The 19,350-nt window shown below is 38.8% G+C and overlaps 1 long non-coding RNA gene across 1 annotated transcript in view; it reads left to right on the forward strand.

Moving 5' to 3' along the window:
- LOC123386184 overlaps window positions 1-19,350 on the forward strand; it is a 45,930-nt gene continuing 26,580 nt past the window's right edge. Inside the window, exon 1 of the long non-coding RNA XR_006599926.1 lies at window positions 1-835. This is a non-coding gene — a long non-coding RNA (uncharacterized LOC123386184). The remainder of the gene's footprint in view (window positions 836-19,350) is intronic.

Here is a 19,350-nt window from a genome sequence, read left to right on the forward strand (position 1 = left end):
TGCTGCGCTGGGAGCTGGGAGGGGGCGAAGGCCCGCACGTGTGCAGGGGGAGGGGGCGTCCGCGCGGTAGGCGGGGCTGCCCCCACGTGGAGCCGCAGCCACGCACCCACGCTGAGCGCAGCAGCCTCCGCGCTCGGGGCCCCAGCACGTGGCGCCTCCCTGCGCGCGTGCGCCTGCGGCGGGCCTGAACTCCCAGTGCGGGCCAGAGCGCGCGGGCGCTGGCGTCCCCGTGCCTACCCGGGAGGCGCGCCGGAGACTCGGGCGCCCTGCTTCCGAGGGTCGTCCCCGGCCCACCGCACGCTAGGGGCACAGCAGAGCCAGATCCCGAGACCGCCGGCCCCGGGCAGGTGCAGCCCTTCGGCCACGCGGAGTTCTAGCCGCCCAGGTGCCGCCAGAGGCCCCGCCCCGGCCTGTGGCAGAAGAGCGGAGCCCGCCCCCCCTCACGTGCTGGCGTCGGTCTCGCGTGCAGATGGGGCGCGAGCCCGGAGGTCACAGGAGGAAACTTAGTGTTGAGTTTAGACCGTGAGAACGCGACCTCTTGCGTCCCGCCGCGCCACCTCCCGGTCTGCCTCCCTTTTAAAAGTTCCAGTAGGTGAACGGTGATGCTCCTTGGGCCCGCCCCACTGTGATCCCGACCCTCAAAACTACCGCCTCTTTGCCGTAGAGGAGCCAAATCTCGGATTCCAAATTGGAGGACGTAGCAACAGTTTAGTGGAGGAAGACAGGAGAAAGGAAAAGGGCCCAACTGGATGGAAAGCAAGCCCTGGGACCCGACCAGTCTGCTGAGACAAATGCGGTGGACCCAAGTTCCTGTCTGCCACCTCACCTTGGGCTGGTAATAATTTCACACTACGATTCAGTTCATTGTTCAAAGCACTTTATGCGATTTAATCTAATCCTCACGCGTTGTCCAGGTGAACCAACCGGTGTGGAGTTGACCTGAAGCGCCTAGTGTATTTCAAGTATACAGTAGGCATCAAATAGCTGAGTTGGTAGTCAGTTCGAAGTTGGCTGCCAGGTGTTGAGCCTGCGGCATCTGCCGGTGAAGTGTGGTATTGCAGCCGAGTTCTCTCATCTTGGGCTGGTAAGGGGGTGACATTGCGGCCCCAAGAGCCAAGTGGGTGATTAAGAGTTCCTAAAGAGAAATGTGGAAGTCAAGGTAACTGAGGAAACAACTGGGACACTGCGAAGGAACTAAAATTTCTAACCCAAGTAGTTTTCCCATGCACCAGAAATTTATTAATTCCCTAGTTGCCCTTAATTGTAAAATCGGTTGGAAAACAGGTGTAGCATGTTATCTACATCCATCTTTGCTTGGAAGGTCTTTGTTCTGTAAAGTAGTGAATGCCTGAAGGACCAGGGTGTTTTCCACATTGCCCCCAACTCTTCTGGAGACGCAAGGAGGGATCTTTAAAGTTATTTGATAAGCATACTGTTTTGTGCTAAGAAACACATTGAACTAATGAATGCTTTGTGACAGTGGGGATGAGACATTTCTCATCATGATAAGAGAATTTGTCCCTGGGGACATTGGTAATCCCTGGGCCACAGGTTGGAAATTTCTGATTTGGGGTCAATTAGCTGCCGTGTTGGTTCATGATCATTGATGTATCCATCATTCATTGCCTAGACCTTAACCTCACCCTATTCAGAGACTGCTCAGCATTCTTGTTTCCTGAGAGGCAGGGGGTCAGGTAATCCAGAAGGTGCCCAGGTTACAGGGTTGAAAGTCTTTGAAAGGCTGGACCACCTGTACAAGGTACTTCCTAGAAGCCTTTTAATTTCTAAAATTGAAATAAGAACGTTTTCCCTTATGTGACTTTAAAATATAATTTTGAGGGCCCAGGTGGTGCATGTGAAAGGATTTATGAAGATCCATAATGACAGTCTCTTCCTGATCTTTTGCAGAGGGTTCTATCACCACTTTAATAAGAATTCTTTCATTGGGGTATCTGGATGGTTCAGTCAGTTAAGCATCGGACTTTGGACTTGCTCAGGTCATGATCTTGGATTTGCGAGTTCAGTCCTTGCGTGGGGCTCTTTGCTGTCAGCGCACAGCCCACTATGGATTCTCTGTCCCACTCCCCCTCCCTTTCGTACTGTGCACGTGCTCCCTCTCATAAATAAACATTAAAAAAAAAGAATACTCTTAAATAAGAATTGTTTCCCTGAAGTCTCCGTTGGATTGGAGCATAGCTTCAGGGAGCCTACACACAGACCATCTGCTAACCACTAAGCAGAGCCTCTCCATCCCCACCTGAACACCCTTTGGCTTTCACTCCGTCTGTCTGAGACTTCACTCTTTAATTTTTTTTCTTGCTTGTTTCTATATAAAAAGTAATTTCTCTGCTTTAGACATTGCTTCTTAGGACTACTTTAATTATGTTCTTCATTCTGAAAAGGAATTTTCCTTCCCTTCTTGGAAAATGCTGGCTCAGCACTGTCAGCTAATGGCATATCTAGGTTACCTGATAGCTTAAATTATTTGTGCAACTTGGGGGTGGGGGTCAGGAATGGCTCTTTGTTAATGTGTCTTCGTATTTGGTTTTTGTTGGAATGAGTGTGTATTTCATAATTTAAAAATATTTTTCTTACGTCAAAACAGACCTAACCTAAAACTCACCATCTTAACCACTGTGTTCGGTTTATCAAAATTGAATACATTTGCATTGTTGTGAGGCCATCACTACCATTCATCACCATCACTCTTTTCCTTTTATAAATCTGAAACTCTATACCTATCAGTTGCTCTCCATTCTCTCCTCCCCCAGCCCCTGGCAGCCCCCATTCTACTTTCTGTCTTTATCACGTTGACTATTCAAAGTTCCTCATATAAGTGGAATCATACGGTATTTATCTTTTTGTGACTGGCTTATTTCCTTTCACGTAATGTCCTCAAGGTTCATCGATGTAATACCATATTTCAGAATGTCCTTCTTTTTCAAAACTATTATTCCGTGGTATGTATACATCACATTTTGTTATCCACTTATTGGTCAATAGACACTTAGATTGCTTCTTTGTCTTAACTATTGTGAATAAAGCTGCCCTAAATACAAGTGTGCAAAATACCTCCTTGGGACCCTGCTCTCAATTCTTTTTTGAGTATATACCCAGAAGTGGGATTGCTGGATCCTATGGTAATGCTATTTTTAGTTTTGGGGGAACCTCCCTCCTGATTTCCACAGTGACTCTACCATCGTACATTCCACCGGCAGAGCACAAGCATTCTGATTTCTCCATATCCCCACCAACACCTGTTCCTGGTTTTTTTTTTTTGTTTTTTTTTTTTTTTTGTTTTTTGTAGGAGCCATCCTAATGGATGTGAGTGGGATCTCCCTGTAGTTTTGATTTGCATTTCCCTGATGATTAATGTTGAGCATCTTTTCATATACTTACTGGCCATTCGTATATCCCCTTCGAAGAAATGCCTACTTTTGAATGTCTGTGGTTGTTGTTGAGTTTAAGGAATCCTGTATATATTCTGAACATGAATCCCTTATCAGATAAATGATCTGCAAATATTTTCTCTCATCCCATGGGTTGCCTTTTTGCTCTCTGGATAGTGTCTCTTGATGTACAAATTTTAAATTTTCACAAAGTCCAGCTTGCCTTTTTTTTCTTTTGTTGCCTGTGGCATCATATCCAAGAATTTATTGCCAAATCCAATATCCTGAAGCTTTTGTCCTATGTTTCCTTCCAAGTTTTATTGTTTTAGGCACTTGATTCACGTTGAGTTGATGTTTGTATGTGGGGTTAGTTAAGAGTCCAATTTCATTCTTCTGCCTGTGGATAATCCAGTTTCCCCAGCATCATCTGTTGAAAATACCATCCTTTCCCCATGAATGGTCATGGCACCCTCATAAAAAGTCATTTGACTGTATACACAAGGGTTTATTTCTGGATTTTCCATTCCATTGGTCAAGATGCCTCTCTCTATACAAATACCACAGTGTTTTGATTACTGTAGCTTTATAGTAGGCTTTAAAATTTTTCTTTTTCCAATTTGATATAAAATTGAACTACAACGGTGGTTAAGGTACAGAGCAAATGATTTAACTAATACATTGTAAAATGATTACCACAAGTAGTTAACACCCAACACTTCATATGCAGTGTTAACTAGAATCACCATGTTGTGCATTAGTACTGATTTGTCTTATAACTAGAAATTTGTACCTTTTGGCCACCTTTATCCAGTTTTCCCCTCCCCCTTAGCTTCTGCCTCTGGGAACCACATTTTCTATTCTACAAAATGTGTGGGGTTTTTCTTGTTTGTTTTGTTTGTAGATTCCATGTATAAGTGAGAGCAAATGATATTTGTCTTTCTCTGACTTATTTCATTTAGCATTATGCCCTCAAGGTCCAACCATGTTGTTGCAAATGGCAACATCTCATTCTTTTATGACTAATATTCCACTGTATATATGTACCACAACTTCTTTATCCATTCATCCATCAGTAGACACCTAGGTTGTTTTCATGTCTAGGTTATTGTAAATAATGCTGCTATGAACATGGGTATACAGATATCTTTTTGAGTTAGGGTTTTTGGGTTTGTTTGTTTTTGTTTTTGTTTTTTTTTTTTTTTTTTTGATAAATACCCAGAAATGAAATTGCTGGATCATATTGTAGTTCTATTTTTAATTTTTTGAAGAACCTCCATACTGTTTTCTGAGTGGCTGTACAATTTACATTTCTACCAACAGTGCGCGAGGGTTCCCTTTTCTCCACATCTTTGCCAGCATTTGTTATCTCCCATCTGGCCATTCTGACTGGCATGAGATTATATATCTTTGTGGTTTTGATTTGCATTTCCCTAATGACTAGTGATATTGAGTATCTGTTCATGTACCTATTGGCCTTTCATTTGTCTTTGGAAAAATATCTATTCATATCCTTTGCCCGTTTTTAAATTAGATTATTTGTTCTTTTGCTATTGCATCATATGAGTTCATTATATATTTTTAATTTTAAACTTTAGCAGATACGTGGTTTGCAAACATTTTCTGTGGGTTGCCTTTTCATTTTGATCATTTCTTTTGCTGTGCGGAAGCTTTTTAGTTTGATGTAGTCCCTCGTGTTTATCTCTGATTTTGTTGTTTGTGCTTTAGGTGTCCTGTCCAAAAATATCAATGCCAAAACCCATGGAAAAGGTCTTTTTTCCTATATTTTCTTCTAGGATTTTTATGGTTTCCGGTCTTACATTTAAATTTTTAATCTATTTTGAGTTAAATTTTGTGAGTGGTATAAGTAAGATAGGGGTTGAGTTTCATTTTTTTTTTTTTTTTTACGAATATCTAATATTCATGGCACCATTTCTTGAAGAGACTGTCTTTTCTCCATTGAGTATTCTTGGCTCCCTTGTCAAATATTAGTTGACCGTATTTGCATGGGTTTATTTCTGGGGTCTCAGTTCTGTTCCTTTCGTCTGTGTTTATGCCATATAGCGTTTTTATTATTATATTTTTATAGCATAGCTTAACATCAGGAAGTGATTGTGCTGCCTCCTGCTGTGTTCTTCTTTCCCAGGATTGCTTTGGTTATTCAGGGTCTTTTGTGGATCCACATAAATTTTAGGATTTTTTTTTTTTTTACTTAAAAAATGCTGTGGGAACTTAATAGGGATTGCATTAAATCTATAGATATATTTGGGTAGTGTAAGCACTTTAACAATATTAGTTCTTCCAACCCAAATTACATTTATTTGTGTCTTTTCAGTTTTATTCATTGTGTTATAGTCTTCAGTGTAGAGATCTTTCACCTTCTTGGCTAAACTATTCCTAAGTATTTTTGTTTGTTTGTTTTTGATGCTATTGTAAATGGGATTTTTTTTCAGATAGTTCATCATTAGTGTATAGAAATGCTACTAATTTTTGTATGTTAATTTTGTATCCTACAACTTTATTGAATTTGATATGACAGGGTTTTTTGGTGGAATCATTAGGATTTTTTATGTATAAATTCCTGTCATCTGCGAATAGAGAAAATTTCACTTAGTTATTTCCATTTCTGATGCCTTAGATTTTTCTTGCCTGATTACTCTGGCTAGGACTTCCAGTACTAGATTGAATAGGAGTAGTGAGAGTGGCACCCTTGTCTTGTTTCCGATCTTGGAGCAAAGGCTTTTAACCTTTCACCATCGAGTATGTTGTTAGCGGTGGGCTTGTCTTATGTGGCTTTTATTGAGGTTCATTCCTTCTGTGCCTAATTTATAAAGAGATTTTATCATGAATGGATGTTGAATTTTGTCAAATGGTTTTTCTGTGTCTGTTGAAATGATCCATGGGATTTTTTTCCCTTGCATTCAATAAGATGTATCACATTGGTTTGTACATATTAAATCATCCTGGCATCCCAGCGATAAATCCCATCTGATCATGGTGAATGATCTTTTTAATGTGCTGCTGAATTCAATTTGCTAGTATTTTGCTGAGAATTTTTTATATCTCAGTTCATCAGGGATATTTGCCTATAGTTTTCCTTTCTGGTAGTATGCTTTTTGGCTTTGATACCAAGGTAATGCCAACTGTGTAAAATGGATTCAGGAATGTTCCCTCCTCGCCTGTGTTTTTTATTTCTTGTGGGTTTTTTTGAGATATAATTAACATTATATTAGTTTCAGATATACAGCATAATTATTCAGTGTTTGTGTGTGTTGTAAAGTGATGACCACATGTAAGTCTAGTTAACATCTGCCACTGTATGTAGTTACAAATTTGTGTTCTTGTAAGAATTTTTAATTTTTTTTAAAAAAAAATTTTTTTTTCAACGTTTTATTTATTATTGGGACAGAGAGAGACAGAGCATGAACGGGGGAGGGGCAGAGAGAGAGGGAGACACAGAATCAGAAACAGGCTCCGGGCTCCGAGCCATCAGCCCAGAGCCTGACGCGGGGCTCGAACTTGCAGACCGCGAGATCGTGACCTGGCTGAAGTCGGACGCTTAACCGACTGCGCCACCCAGGCGCCCCAAGAATTTTTAATTTTTGACATTTACTCTGTTAGCAACTGTCAAACATGCAGTACGGTATTATTATCTATAGTTACCAAGCTGTACATTACATTCCCCTGACTTATTTTACAAGAGGAAATTTGTACCTTTTAACTCCCTTCACCCATTTCACTCACCCCCCTCAACCCACAGCCCCACTGCCAACCACCAATCTGTTCTCTGTATCTATGAGTTAGGTTTTTTTGTTTTTGTTTTTTAGTTATTTTTTTAGTTTGTTTATTTTGAGAGAGAGAGAGAGAGAGAGAGAGAGCGCACATGCAAGCATTTAGATGGAGGGGGGACCTCAGCAGGGGGGAGAGAGAGAGAATCCCAAGCAGACACCAGACTGTGAGTGCAGAGCCCAATGCAGTGCTGGACCTCATGAATCGAGCCATGAGATCATGACCTGAGCTGAAATCAAGAGTACCACGCTTAACTGACTGAGCCACTCTGGCGCCCCTGTTTTTGTTTTTGTTTTTGTTTTGTTTTGATTTTTTAGTTTTTTTATTTATTTTTGAGAGAGACCGAGCATAAGCGGGGGAGGGGCAAAGAGAGACTGAGACAGAATCTGAAGCAGACTCCAGGCTCTGAACTGTCAACACAGAACCCCCCATGGGCCTGGAACTCCTGAACAGCAGGATCACGACCTGGGCTGAAGTCAGGCGCTTAACTCACTGAGCCACCCAGGCACCCCTGTTTTTGTTTTTTAAAGATTCCACAAAGAAACTATATCATATTTGTTTTTCTTTGATTTACTTCAGTCAGCATAATGCCCTCAAGGTCCATCCATGTTGTGGCAAATGGCAATATTTTATTCTTTTTTATGGCTGAATAATGCCATTTGTACATGTGTACCACATTTTCTTTCTCCATTCATTCCTTGATGGACACTTAGGTTAATTGCATATCTTGTCTGTTGCAAATAATGCTGCAGTGAACATTGGAGTGCATGTATCTTTTTTGAATTCAAATTTGAATTTGAATGTTTTTGTTTTCCTCAAATACCCAGCAGTGGAGTTGCTGGATCATATGGTAGTTCTATTTTTAATTATTTGAGAAAAGCCATACTGTTTTCTGTAGGGGTTGCATTAATTTACATTTCCACCAACAGTGCACAGGGTTCGCTCTTCACATTCTTACCAACACTTATTATTTCTTGTCCTTTTGATAATAGGCATTCTGACAAGTGTGACGTGATATCTCTTCATGGCTTTGATGTGCTTTTCTCTGTTGGTTTGTGATGTTGAGCATCTTTTCGTATATCGGCCATCTATATGTCTCTTTAGAGAACTGTCTATTCAGATATTCTGCCCATTTTTAAATCAGATTGTTTGTGGACTATTTCTTTTTTTCTTATTTGGTATTAGGTTGAGTTCTTTACATATTTTGGGTACTAACCTTTCATCAGATACATGACTTGCAAATATTTTCTCCCATCTGGTAGGCTGCCTTTTCATTTTGCTTATGGTTTCTTTTGTGCAGAAGCTTTTTAGTTTGGTATAGTTCCATTTGTTTATTTTTGCTTTTGTTGCCTTTGCTTTTGGTGTCAGATTTTATTTTTTTTAAACATTTTTTTTAATGTTTATTTATTTTTGAGAGAGAGACAGAGTGTGAGCCAGGGAGGGGCAGAGAGAGAGAGGGAGACACAGAATCCAAAGCAGGTTCCAGGCTCTGAGCTGTCAGTATAGAGCCCAACGCGGGGTTTGAACTCACAAGCTGTGAGATCATGACCTGAGCCGAAGTCAGACGCTTAACCGACTGAGCCACCCAGGCGCCCCTGGTGTCAGATTTTAAAAGTAGCACCAAGACCAATGTCAAGAAGCTTTCTGCCTATATTTTCTTTTAGGAGTTTTAGGGTTTCAGGTGTTGTGTTCAAGTCTTTAAGTTATTTTGCATTAATTTTTGTGGATAGTGGAAGATACCCCTCCAGTTTCATACTTTTACATGTGGCTGTTCAGTTTCCCCAGCACCATTTATTGAGAAGGCTGTCCTTTCCCCATTGTATATTATTGGCTCCTTTGTTGTAAATTAATTGACCATATATGCATGGGTTTATTTCTGAGCTCTCCGTTCTGTTCCATTGGTCTGTGTGTGTATTTTTATGTCACTATCATACTGTTTGGTTATTGTAGCTTTGTAATGTAGTTTGAAATCAGGGTGCATGGTGCTTTCCACTTTGTTTTTTTCAAAATTGGTTTGGTTATTCATGGTCTTTTGTAGTTCTATACAAATTTTAGGATTGTTCCATTTCTGTGAAAAATGCTATTGGAGGGGCACCTGAGTGGCTCAGTCAGTTAAGCATCTAACTCTCGGTTTCAGCTCAGGTCATCTCAAAGTTTGTGGGTTAGAGACACCTGCATCAGGCTATGCACTGACAATGCAGAGCCTGCCTTGGATTCTTTCTCCCTCTCTCTCTGCCTTTCTCCTGCTAATGTGCACATGCTCTCTCCCTCTCAAAAATAAATAGGGGTGCCTGGGTGGCTCAGTTGCTTAAAAGTCTGATTCTTGATTTCGCCTCAGGGCATGATCTCACAGTCGTGAGATCGAGCCCCTTGTCAGACTCTGCAGACAGTGCAGAGCCTGCTTGGGATTCTCTCCTCTCCTCTCCTCTCCTCTCCTCTCCTCTCCTCTCCTCTCCTCTCCTCTCCTCTCCTTTTTTTCCTCTCCTCTCCTCTCCTCTCCTTTTTTTCCTCTCCTCTCCTCTCCTCTCCTTTTTTTCCTCTCCTCTCCTCTCCTCTCCTTTTTTTCCTCTCCTCTCCTCTCCTCTCCTTTTTTTCCTCTCCTCTCCTCTCCTCTCCTTTTTTTCCTCTCCTCTCCTCTCCTCTCCTTTTTTTCCTCTCCTCTCCTCTCCTCTCCTTTTTTTCCTCTCTCTCTCAAAATGAGTAAACTTAAAAAGAAAAAGAAAAATGCTATTGAAATTTTGATAGGATGGCATTGAATCTATTGTTTTGGGGGTCACATGGACCTTTTAACAATTTTCTCCCAGTTGATGTGCATGAATATCTTTCCATTTATTTGTATCTTGTAGTTCCTCTGTTCCTTTCTTTTTCTCATGCTCTCTTTCGTGGCTTGATGATTTTTTTTAGTGGCATGTTTAGATTCTTTTCTCATCTTTTGTGTATCTACCGTAGGTTTTTGCTTGTAGTTACCATGAAGATTACATATAAGAATTTATATTTATAACAGCCTATTTTAAGTTGATAACAGTTTAAGTTTAAAGGCATTCTAAAAGCACATTTTTACTGTTCCCTCATGTTTTATGTTTTTGATGTCACATGTCACATCTTTTAATGTTGTGTGTCCCTTTACTAATTATTGTAATTATGGTTATTTTTGCTACTTTTGTCTTTTAACCTTTAGGCTAGTTTTATATAATGCATCTTCTACCTTTACTATATATTTACCTTGGCCAGTGAGGTTTATGCTTTCCTGTGTTTTCTTGTTGCTAGTCAGCTTAAAGAAGTCCCATTAGCATGTCTTCTAAGGCTGGTTTAGTGAGGATGGACTCCTTTGGCTTTGAGTGTCCAGAAAACTCCATCTCTCCTTTAATTTTGAATGATAATTTTTCCAGGCAGAGTATTCTTGGTTGGAAGTTATTGTCTTTTAGCACTTTTTTTAAAATTAGGTCTTTTTTTAAAATTTTAATCTAGGATAGTTAATATACAGTGTTACATTAGTTCCAGGTGTATGGTATAGTGATTCAGCGATTCTATACATTACTCAGTGCTCATGGTGACAGGTGTGCTCTTTACCCCCTTCCCCTGTTTCAACCATCATCCCCACCCACCCTCCACCTCCCTTTGGTAACCATTTGCTCTCTAGAGTGTAATTCTTGGTTTCTCTCTCTTATTTTTCTTTCTTAGTTTTTGTTTCTTAAATTCCACATACAAGTGAAATCATACTATCTTTCTCTGACTTGTTTAACTTAGCATAATACTCCCTAGCTCCACCCATGTCGTTGTAAATGGCGAGATACCTTTCTTAGGGCTGAATGATATTCTATTATGTATAGATATACCACATCTTCTTTATCCGTTCATCTATCGACGGACACTTGGGCTGTTTCCATAATTTGGCTATTGTAAATAATGCTGCAGATGCAGAAGACCTAGGGGTGCATGTATCCCTTTGAGTTCATGCTTTTGTACTTTTTGGGTAAATACCCAGTAGTGTGATTGCTGGATCACAGGGTTGTTCTATTTTTAACTTTTTGAGGTACCTGTGTACTGTCTTCTACAGTGGCTGCATGAGTTTGCATTCCCAGCCCGGTGCACGAGGGTTCCTTTTTTCTACATCCTGACCAGCACTTGTCCTTTTTTGTATTTTTTTTTTTTTATTTTAGCCACTGTGACAGGTGTAAGGTGATATCTCATTAGAGTTTTGATTTGCATTTCCCTGATGATAAGTGATGTTGAGCATCTTTTCATGTGTCTGTTGGCCATCTGAATGTCTTTGGAGAAGTGTCTGTTCATGTCTTCTGCCCATTTTTTTAAAAGTTTTTATTTGGGGCTCCTGGGTGGCTCAGTCAGTTAAGCATCTGACTTCACTTCAGGTCATGATCTCATGATTTGTGAGTTCAAGTGCAGCATTGGACTCTGTGCAGATAGCTCAGAGCCTGGAGCCTGTTTTGGATTCTGTGTCTCCCTCTCTCTCTGCCCCTCCCCCACTTGTTCTCTCGCTCTTGCTCTCTCAGAAATAAACGTTAAAGGGGCGCCTGGGTGGCTCAGTCGGTTAAGCATCCGACTTTGGCTCAGGTCATGATCTCGCAGACCGTGAGTTCGAGCCCCGCGTTGAGCTCTGTGCTGACAGCTCAGAGCCTGGAGCCTGCCTTCTATTCTGTGTCTCCCTCTCTCTGCCCTCCCCCCTGCTTGTGCCCTGTCTCTCTTTCTCAAAAATAAATAAAACATTAAAAAAAAAAAAGAAATAAACGTTAAAAAATCTTTTCTAAAAGCATTTATTTTGAGAGCGTGGAGGATGGGTGGAGAGAAAGAATCTCAAGTAGGCTCTGAGCTGTTACCACAGAGCCTAATACGGGGTTTTATCTCATGGAAGCGTGAGACTGTGACTTGAGCCAAAATCAAGAGACCGATGCTTAACCCACTGAGCCACCCAGGTGCCCCCTTCTGCCCATTTTTAAATTTGATTATTTGAGTTTTGGGGGTGTTGAGCTGTATAAATTCTTTATATGTTTTGGATACTAATTCTTTATTGGATATGTTCTTTGCAGATATCTTCTCTCAGTTAGTAGGTTACCTTTTAGTTTTGTTGATTTTTGCTTCACTTTGAGGAAGCTTTTTATTTTGATGTAGTCCCAATAGGTTATTTTTGCTTTTGTTTCCCTTGCCTCAGGAGACCTATCTAGAAAAATGTTGCTATGGCCAATGTCAGAGAGATTACTGCCTTTGCTCTCTTCTAGGATTTGTATGGTAAGGTCTCACATTTAGGTCGTTAACCCTTTCTGAAGTTTATTTTTGTGTATGGTGTAAGATAGTGGTCCTGTCATTCTTCTGCATGTCGCTGTCCAGTTTTCCCAACACCATTTGCTGAAGAGACTGTCTTTTTCCCATTATATATTCTTTCCTCCTTTGTCAAAGATTGACTGTGTAATTGTGAGTTTATTTCTGGTTTTCTATTTTGTTCATTGATCTAATGTCTGTTTTTATGCCAGTACCATCCTGTTTGGATGACCACAGCTTTATAACATAACTTGAAGTCTGGAATTGTAATACCTCCAGTTTTGCTTTTGTTATTCAGGATTCCTTTGGATATTTGGGATCTTGTGTGGTGCCAAACGAATTTTAGGATTATTTGTTCTAGTTCTGCAAAAAATGTTGTTGATATTTTGGTAGGGATTGAATTTAAATCTGTGGATTGAGTAGTATAGACATTTCAACAATATTTTTCCAATCCATGGAATGTCTTTATTTTATGTCTTCTTCAGTTTCTTTCACGAGTATTTTATAGTTTTCAGAGTACAGGTCTTTCACCTCTTTGGTTAAGTTTATTCCTGGATTTTTTATTGTTTTTGGTGCAGTCGTAAACGGGATTGTTTTCTTAATTTCACTTTTCTGTTTCTTCATTATTAGCATGTAGGAATGTGACAGATTTCTGTATGTTGATTTTTGTATCGTGGCTTTACTGAATTTTCATTTGTCAGTTCTAGTTTTTTGGTGGAGTCTTTAGGTTTTCTATGCATTGTATCATGTCAACTGCAAATAGTGAAAGTTTTACTTCTTCCTTACCAGTTTGGATGCTTTTTTTTTTTTTTCTTATCTGATTCCAGTACTATGTTGAATAAAGGTGGGGACAGTGGACATCCTCATCTTGTTCCTGACCTTAGGGGAAAAGTTCTGTTTTTCCCCCACTGAGTATGCTTTTCACTGTGGGTTTTTCATATAAGGCCTTTATTCTGTTGAGGTAATTTTCCTCTAGAACTACTTTGTTGAGAGTTTTTATTATGAAACGGATGTTGTACTTTGTCAAATGTTTTTTGTATCTATTGAAATGATCTTATGGTTTTTATCCTTATTGATAGGATGTATCACATTGATTAATTGCAAATATTGAACCACCCTTACATCCTGGGAATAAATCCCACTTGATCATGGTGGATGATTTTTGCAATGTATTATTGGATTTGGTTTGTTAGTATTTTGTTGAGGATTTTTGCTCTATGTTCATCAGAGATATTGGCCTTTTTGTGTGTGTGGTGTCTTTATCTGGTTTTGGTGTCAGGGTGATACTGGCCTCAGAATGAATTTGGAAGTTTTCCTTCCTCTTCTGTTTTTTGGGATAGTTTGAGAGTAATAGGTATTAACTGTTTAAATGTTTGGTAGAATTGTCCTGTGAAGCTGTCTGGTCCTGGACATTTGCTTGTTGGGAGTTTTTGATTACTGATTCAGCTTCATTGCTGGTAACTGGTTGTTCAAATTTTCTATTTCTTCCTGTTTTGGTTTCAGTAGGTTATATGTCTCTAGGAATTTGTCCATTTCTTCTAGGTTGTCTAATTTGTTGGTGTATAATTTTTCATAATATTGTCTTACAATTGTTCGTATTTCCATAGCAGTGTTATTCTCTTTCATCTGTGATTTTGTTTCTTTGTGTCACAGAACTCACTTCTTGCGCATCTGCTCGCTTGCTCTCGCTCGCTCTATGAGTCAGGCTAGAGGTTTATCAATATTGTTGATTTTTTTCAAAGAACCAGCTTCTGGTTTCATTGATCTGTTCTATTGTGGTTTTTTTGTTTGTTTGTTTTAGTTTTAATCATTTATTTCTGCTCTAATCTTTATTATTTCCTTTTGCTGGTTTTGTTTGTTCTTTGCTAACTCCTTTATGTGTAAAGTTAAGTTGGTTTTTATGAGATTTTTTCTTTCTTCTTGAGGTAGGCCTGTATTAAATAAACTTCCCTCTTAGCACTTTTACTGTATCCCAAAGATTTTGACTATTGTGTTTTTGTTTTCATTTCTTTCCATGTAGTTGTTTATTTCTTGGTAGACCCATTCATTGTTCAGTAAGTAGCATGTTATTTAACCTCTTTGTATTTGTGTTCTTTCCAGATTTTTTCTTGTGGTTGATTTCTAGTTTCATAACATTGTGGTCAGAAAAGATGCACAGTATGACTTCGATCTGTTTAGATTTGTTGAGGCTTGTTTTGTGGCCTAATACATGAACTGTTCTGGAGAATGTTTAATGTGCTTTTGAAAATAATATGTATTCTCCTGTTTTAGGGTGGAATGTTCTGAAACTTACCTGTTAAATCCATCTGACCCAGTGTGTCTTTCAAAGCCACTGTTTCCTTATTGATTTTCTGTTTGAATGATTTGTCCATTGATGTAAATGGAGTATTAAAAACCCTTATTATTACTATTGATTAATTCCTTTATGTTTATTAACTTGTATGTATCTGGGTGCTCCCATTTTGGGTGCATATTATTTACAATTGTTAAATCTTCTTGTTGGCTGGTCCCCTTTATTATGTAGTGTCCTTTTTGTCTCTTTTTCCAGTTTGTTTTAAAGTCTAGTTTGTCCAGTATAAGTATTGCTACTCTGGCTTTCTTTTGACATCGATTTGCATGATAAATGTTTCTCTAGCCTCTCACTTTCAATCTGCAGGTGTGTCTGTAGGTCTGAAATGAGTCTCTTGTAAGCAGGATATGCATGGGTTTTTGTTTTTTGTTATTTTTTCAATCTACACACTTACCCTATGTCTTTTGATTGGCGTCTTTAGTCCATTTACATTCAAAGTAATTATTTACTTATATTTATTGCCATTTTGTTACTCATTTTGTGGTTGTTTTTGTAGTTTTTCTCTGACCTCTTGTTCTCTTCTTTTCATGGTTTGCTGGTTTTCTTTAGTGATATACTTGGATTCCTTTCTCTTTATTCTTTGCATATCAGTGGATTTTGATTTGTGGTTACCATTAGTTTTATATATCATATTTTCTGCATATAGCAGTCTATATTAAATTGATGGTTGTTTAAGTTCAAACTCATTCTTTACTCCTCTCCCTACCCCCCACGTTAGGTATTTGGTGTCATATTTTACACTGTTTTATTTTGTGAATCCTTGACCTTTTACAGAAATATTTATTTTTACTGCTTTTGTATTTCATATTTTTCATACTCTCATTTATGGTCTTTCCTTTCCACTCAAAGAGTCCCCTTTAATATTTCTAGTAGGGCTGGTTTAGTGGTCATGAACTCCTTTGGTTTTTGCTTGTCTGAAAAACTCTCCTTCTATTCTGAATGATAGCCTTGCTGGATACAGTATTCTTCGTTGTAGATTTTTCCCATTCAGCACCTTGTATATCATGCCATTCCCTTCTGGCTTGCAAAGTTTCTGCTTACAAATCTCATAGCCTTATGGGGTTTCCTTTGTATGTAACTGTCTTCTTTTCTCTTGCTGATGTAAAAAATTTTTTCTTTGTCACCACTGTGCCATTTTGATTACTCTGTATCTTGATGTGGACCTCCTTGGGTTGATTTTGGTGGCGGGGGTTGGGGGGAAACTCTGTGCCTCCTGGATCTTGGTATCTATTTCCTTTCCCAGATCAGGAACTTGTCAGCTATTATTTCTTTAAATAAATTTCCTGCCCCCTTCTCTCTCTCTTATTCTGGGATACCTATAATGTGAATTCTATTATGCTTGATGGAGTCATAGTCCCCTGAAACTGTTTTCAATTTGCATATTTTTTTCTCTCATTTGCTCTGCTTGGTTACTTTCTATTACTCTGTCTTCCAAGTCATTAATTTGTTCATCTGCTTCCTCTAGCCTGGTATATATTCCATCCAGTGTAATTTTAATTTCATTTATTGTGTTCTTCATCTCTGACTGGGTCTTTTTTATCTCTTTTTTTTAAGGATATCACTGATGTCCTCCACTCTTTTTTAAGTCCAGTGAGTATCTTTATGATCATTACTTTAGTATTTAAAATTTTTTTTCATGTTTTATTTATTTTTGAGAGAGAGACAGAGTACAAGTCAGGGAGGGGCAGAGAGAGAGAGAGCGAGAGCGAGAGCGAGAGAGAGAAGGAGACACAGAATCCGAAGCAGGCTCCAGGCTCTGAGCTATCAGCACAAAGCCTCTTGCGGTCTTGAACCCATGACCTGAGCCAAAGTCAGACACTTAACCAACTAAGCCACCCAGGTGCCCCTCCATTGATTGATTTTCAAATGCTGAACAAACTTTGCATTCTTGGGATAAACCGCAGTTGGCCGTGTTGATTGTTTCTTTTTATGTGCTTTTATTCTCATTTTGTTAGTAATTTGTTGAGAAGTTTCACATTTGTGTTCGTGAGGGATATTTGTTTATGATGGTCTTTTTCTGATTTATGTGTCAGGTAATGTTAACCTCATAGAATGGCTTAGGATATGTTTCCTTCTTTATATATCCTACAAGAGTTTGTGTAGAGTTGGCATTATATTTTCCTAAATATTTGGTACAATTTGCCAGTGAAGACACCTGGGCCTGGAGTTTTTATTGCTGGAAGGTTTTAAACTACAAACTCACTTTCTATAATAGACACAAACTGTTCAGGTTATCTATTTCTTCTTGATTAAACTTTGGTAGTTTGAGTCTTTTATGGAATTTCTCTGTTTCATCTAAATTGTCAAATTTATCAGCATAAAGTTGTTCATACTAGTCTCTTACCGTTTTAACATTTGTAATGTCAGTATTGGTTTTCCTTTCATTTTTGCTGTTTGCTGTTTGTCTTTTCTCTCTTTTTGTTCCCTTGGTCAATTTGGCTAGTTCAATTTATCAACTTTGAATTTTTTTTTTTTAAGTAGGCTCCTTACCCAGCACAGAGTCCAAGGTGGAGCTTGAACTCATGACCCTGAGACCAAGACCTGAGCTAACATCAAGAGTCAGATGCTTAACCGACAGTTTCTCCCCACTTTTGTATTTTTTTAAGAAAAAAATTTTGTGTGTTGTATTTCTATTCTTAATTTCATCGGTTTCTTCTCTCCGTTTTCTTATTTCTGCTTGATTTGGGCCTAATTACCTTTTTGTCTAGTTTCTTAAAGTGGAAGCTAGATCATTGTTTCTAAGATATTTTTTCTTATTTTTAAAAATAGGTGTATTGAGACAGAATTATCATACCAGACCATTTACCGATTTGAAGTGTACAACTCAGTGTAGTCACAGATCTTCACAATAATCACCACAATTTTAGAACTTTCCCTACCCTCAGAAAGAGACCCTGGATCCTTTTGCTACCACCTTCTTTTTGTTTATTAAAATATAATTGAAATACAATGTTATATTAGCTTCCCGTGTACAACATAGTGAATGGAGAATTCTGTGCGTTGAGCTGTGCTCATCACTGTAAGTGTAGTTACCATCTGTTACCATACAATGTTATTTCAATATTATTGACTATATTTTATGCTCTGCTTACATCCCTGTGACTTAATATTTACAATGTAAGCGGGTTAGCATTTCTTAATTTCCTTCGCCTGTTTTGCTCATCTCCCCAGAATCCTCTCTGGCAACCACCAGTTCTCTATATTTATGATTCTGTTTTGTGTTTTGTTTGGTTACTTCTTTTGGTTTTTAGATGCCATATATAAGTGACCTCATATGATATTTGTCTTTCTCTAACTTCACTTAGCATAATATTCTTTAAGTCCATCCATGTTGTCACAAATGGTAAGATCTCCATTGTTTTTTTATGGCTGAATATTTTTTCCATTGTGTAAATATACCACATCTTCTTTATCCATTCATCTATCAGTGGACTCAAGTTGCTTCACTATCTTGGCTAGTGTAAATAATGATGCAGTAAACCTAGGGATGCATGTATCTTTCTGAATTAGTGTTTTTGCTTATCTTGAGATAAATACCATAGTGAAATTACTAGATCATATAGTATTTTTTTTTTAAGTTTATTTATTTAACTTGAGAGAGAGAGCACGCAAGCACGTGAATAGGAGAGGGATAGAGAGAGGGCAAGGGAGAATCCCAAGGAGGTCTGCTCTGTTAGTGCAGAGCCCAATGCAGAGCTTGAACTCATGAAACCCTGAGATCATGACCTGGGCCGAGATCAATAGCTGGGTGCTTAACTGACTGAGCCACCCAGATGCCCCAGTATTTCTATTTTTAATTTTTAGAGGAACTTTCATAAAGTTTTCCGCCATGGTTGCACCAATTTGCATTCCCACCAACAGTGCCTAAGGGTTCCCTTTTCTTCACATCCTCACCAGCACTTAACTTCCTGTCTTTTTGATACTAGCCTTTCTGACAAGTATGAAGTGATATCTCATTGCAGTTTTGATTTGCATTTTCCGGATGATTAATGATGTTGAGCATCTTTTCATATTTCTGTTGGCTATCTGTGTGTTGTCTTTGGAGAAATGTCCATTTAGGTCTTCTGCTCATTTCTTTATCAGATTATTTGTATATGGTGTTGAGTTGTATAAGTTCTTTATGAGTTTTGGATATTATCCCCTTGTCAGTTATAGCATTTGCAAGTATTTTCTCCTATTCAGTGGGTTGCCTTTTTGTTTTATTGATGGTTTCCTTCAAACGCTTTTAATCTTGGTGTAGTCATGGTCATTTATTTTTCATTTTGTTTCCCTTGCTTGAGGCAACTCATCTAGAAAAATGTTAAGGCTGATGTCAAAAAGATCACTGCCTCTGTTTTAAGGAGTTTTATGGTTTCAGTTCTCCTATTTAGATCTTTATCCATTTCAAGTTTATTTTTGTGTATGGTGTAAGAAAGTGGTCCTGTTTCATTCTTTTGCAGGTAGTTGTGCAGTTTTCCCAGCACAATCTTTTGAGGCTGACATTTCCCCATTGTATATTCTCCTCTCATTTGCGGTATACTAATTGAGCAGATTAGTGTTGGTTTATTTCTG

This window comes from Felis catus, chromosome B3, assembly GCF_018350175.1.
Source record: "Felis catus isolate Fca126 chromosome B3, F.catus_Fca126_mat1.0, whole genome shotgun sequence".
NCBI lineage: Eukaryota > Metazoa > Chordata > Mammalia > Carnivora > Felidae > Felis > Felis catus.